Below are 3,942 nucleotides of genomic sequence, written 5' to 3'. Positions count from 1 at the left end.
AGCAGGACTTACTCATCACTCTCAGCTTTCAGACGTGTCTCGTGGTGGGCTGGAACCAGACCTCTCATGGGATCAATGGAGAACATTTTTAAAAATGCTTCTGAACCTGTGGGAAACTTTGTCACAAGCTATCAGCGTCCCTGGGAGCAATCACCTTCCCCGTAAAGCACAGACTTCTTCCTGGTTCAGCCTCCTTTCTCTAATAACAATAAGAAATATCTTGGGAACATTTTAATAAAAAAAAAAAAAGCTCTTTGCTCTTATAAAAGAACATAAGTAAGTCATACTAATCTGTCCCTAAACTTGACTTGGAGAGTTTGGGTGGGACTGATGACATATTAAAATCATACAGATTTGGTTGATAAAATTCTTTCTTCTGGACCACTTTTTACCTGTGCGTAGGGGTGGTCTGGTTAAAGAGAAGAGACAAATACACTGCTGACACTGCATCTTTTTGCTACCCTGACTTCAGCTACGTTATTTTTGCTTCCATCTGAAGTAAACACAACTGGTTCTCTTCATCATGACCTTAGCAAGGTGCATAAAACCACCAGCGGTCAATGTGTCTTCAGCCTTTGCCAGCTGTGGAAATTATCCAAGGCGTAGCCCAGCTGCTAGGCGTTTCTTTTAATTGCCGGCCACAATTACAGTGCTCCCATGCTCTCAGCTCCCCAGCTAACCAGCAGCTGCTTGGAAGGGGAGAGGCAGCCAGTTCCCTGTGGATATCAAGGTCATTTTTTCCTCTTTGGGCCAGGCAGCAGGTCTGAGAGGTGTTACGGTATCAGGAGATGCAAATGCTGTTTCTGTGTGAATTCATTGAGGAAGGGGCACAAGTTCCCCCCTGAGCATGGCGTGCTTCCAGGCTCAGCCAGGGATGCGCCCAAGCCCTGGGCATCTTAGGGCATCCCGAGGGATGGTGTTTCTGGGTTCAGAAGCTGGGGAGCAACAGGTATGATGCCTTGGCTGATGCTTTTGTAGTGGGTGTGTTTTGTATTGTAGCAAGCCTTTAGCTTGTCATTTGCTTACTGAAGGGGTGGGGGAAAGCAGCAAACAACAAACAAGCGTGGCTTAAATCAGAAACACCTGCAAAATCATGCTAAGTTTGTGTGTGTATATGTATCTTAACTGAAAGCAGGGGCATTTTTTTTTTTAATGTTATAGTTTGGCAGTTTGTTGAACAATGATATGGTCTCCATACCTCCTCCCAAAGTTAGTTGTTGTCAAACACTGAGCCAACTAAAATAAGCTTTTGTTATTCACAGTGGAGGGAAAAAAGCTGAATGGAATCTGTTTGTGTTCCAGAAGAACATACAGCCAGTTCTGGGCCTGAGCTCAGATTTGTATTGCATTGATCAAAGAAGCCAGATAGAGCAATAAATAAAGCAAGGGGCTGGTCTGGACTGTCAGCAGAATCACTAGGTATACTTGGCAAGTTTTACATGAAATTCTCCTTCTCTCTCAAGAAACCTGCATGTTTTCATTTGAAAAATTACATTAACAGGTAATTACTCCACATACTGTTATCAGCAGTGCCAGTACTGGGTTTCTTCACCTGTGCTTGCGTCTTCAGCCCCTCAGTGCGCTCTTTCTTGATGCAGACAACCTCAAGTCAAAGTTTGTCTGATAAAGTCCTGGTTTATTGGGTTTTTTTTGATTGCTTCCTTCTTATGCTCATCCTAAATTATTCACATTTCCTATTCTCCAGCTCCTGTTTATGTCAGTTTTTCTTCTTTTCCCATCATTAAAATTCCCTCATCCCTCACTTTTAAATGGCCACTGGTGAGGATTTTCCAGTTCCCCAAATCCTGAATGCACTGTGATTTCTTGGCAGCCCCGCTCTCATTACAGGGCTGGAGAGGCTCGTGCTTGTCACAATAACGCACATCCAGAGAGTATCACAACAGTACCTAATGCAGATACAAATGTATTTCAGGAATAGATGAAAAGCAGCTTTCCTTAAATTACTCCGGAAATAAAGACAACGTGCTGTCGGGTACTGGAACGCTTCCTCCCTTTGCTCACAAAGAAAGCAGTTGTTAAACATCACGCACGTTCCTATACATGTACTCCATGTTCTGAGGCTGAATTTGCCCCTCGTGTGTGACTGAGAAGCTGTATGTGGTATTGTTAACAGACACAGGGCTGCCCAGGCAACTCCAAGTGGTCACGTTAACCCAAACAGCTTCCTAGCACAGGACAAGTGACCAGATGATTTTTGTAACATTAAGTCTTATTTTCTTGCTGGAATATAAATCTTTTGTTCATCTACCCTTTTCCTGATTGGTTCTAGTTTTTATTGACTGTCAAACAAACTTATACTAATGCTAAGCCCTTTCTGCTTGCATTACAAACAGATTTTCATGGATTTATAAGCTTACCTTTTTGAATCAGAATGACATGTTGGTTTATCTCATAATCTTTAATATCTCATTATCAGCAGGAACAGCATATGGAATCTTAAATTGAGCAACTGGAGGTCTTATTTGTGAACAAATTGTGTTCATTGTAAAGTCTGAGTCTGTGCAAGAAAACCACGCCTCTTCCGTACATAACTGCATGCACTAGCCTTTATCCCCCTAGATGAGGTGACTTGCAGTTTATTTACCTAGGGCAGTATCGGACTGGTGGGATCAGAGCTGTGTTGCTTCATTGGTTTCATTTTGCAGCTTTTTCTTTTCTCTTCAGCCTCAGTGTTGCATTCTGGGGCTGTGGTTCAAGTGGAACCCAGTTAAAGCAGCTGCATTTCAGCTGTGTGCTCATTTGTAGGTGATATTTGATACATACGGTGATGCTCTTTTTGTTTGTGTATCATTTTGTAAACCAAACTGGATTGCTTTAATAGATTTGCTGAAGAACACAGCCAAGCATTCAGCTCATGGTCTGTCCTCTTTGATTCATCGCTATTTGAAATTCAGTGTGTGACTGGGCAACTGAGTTGCGTGGGATTTTTTTTTTTGTTGCCTGAATCAATCAAATTTTCTCAGTGAGAAACTGTAATTTAAGAGAAAAACACACAAAACTGAAAACCCCTGTTCATATTCTAAGGCCCAGATTCCTACAATTGTGAAGCAGCCTTAAAGATGACTTAAGAAGTCAGCTGGGGTTTTCCTGGCATGAAATAGCACGGAGCTAGTGCAGTTTGTCTTACAGCACTTTAGTTCAGACCAAGCATCGCAGGTATAAATCTGCAGCGCCCTGATGAGTTAGGAGGTTGTCTGTGCTTCAGTCTGGGCTCCAGGCTGTGAAGAGTTTGTCTGACAGGAGGAGGAGGCGGCTGAGGCAGAGCTGCAGCCAGGCTAAGGAACAAAAGGGAAGCCAAGAAAGAGGAGGGGAAAAGGAGCAGAGGAAAAACATAACACAAAAATATGGAAAAGAACCCATTACAAAGTTTTTCAAAGAGGAGAATTTGCTCATTTCTAGAGTTGTCATAATTAAAGTGAAGTCACAAATTAACAATGTTCACTCTGTTCTGATGAATTAAAAACATGTAAGTATATTTACTCATTATCGAAACAGAAGATAATCTAAGAATACAAAGTGTGATCTGTGTTAAAGAGTTCAGAACACGGACAACAGACCTGAGATGTCCCTGGATGTGCCCTGAGATGTGGAGCGGAAGTTTGTAATGCATTGTATACGTCCCTCCGTACGCATCTGATTTGGGTCTGGCAGTCCGTGCTGTAATTTCACTTGACTTGTGTATTTCAAAAGCCCCTGCTGCTTCCTCACTGAAGGTGAGGAGATGACCTTTTATTTTTTTTTTTTTTTTAATTGGACATGAGTAAAGCAGATTCCTGACAAAGCAAAAATCCAAACGTGGGGTTTTTTCTATTACTTTTTAGAGAGCAAATATTTTAAAGAGTTCAGATGGCTCTGCAAGTCAAGTGTCAGAACTGGGAAACAAAAAAAGGTGAGAGATGAAGGGGAAATGGCAGTGAAGAA

This window comes from Cariama cristata, unplaced genomic scaffold (genome assembly GCF_000690535.1).
Source record: "Cariama cristata isolate BGI_N322 unplaced genomic scaffold, ASM69053v1 scaffold8197, whole genome shotgun sequence".
NCBI lineage: Eukaryota > Metazoa > Chordata > Aves > Cariamiformes > Cariamidae > Cariama > Cariama cristata.
Note: the sequence above shows the minus strand (reverse complement) of the source record.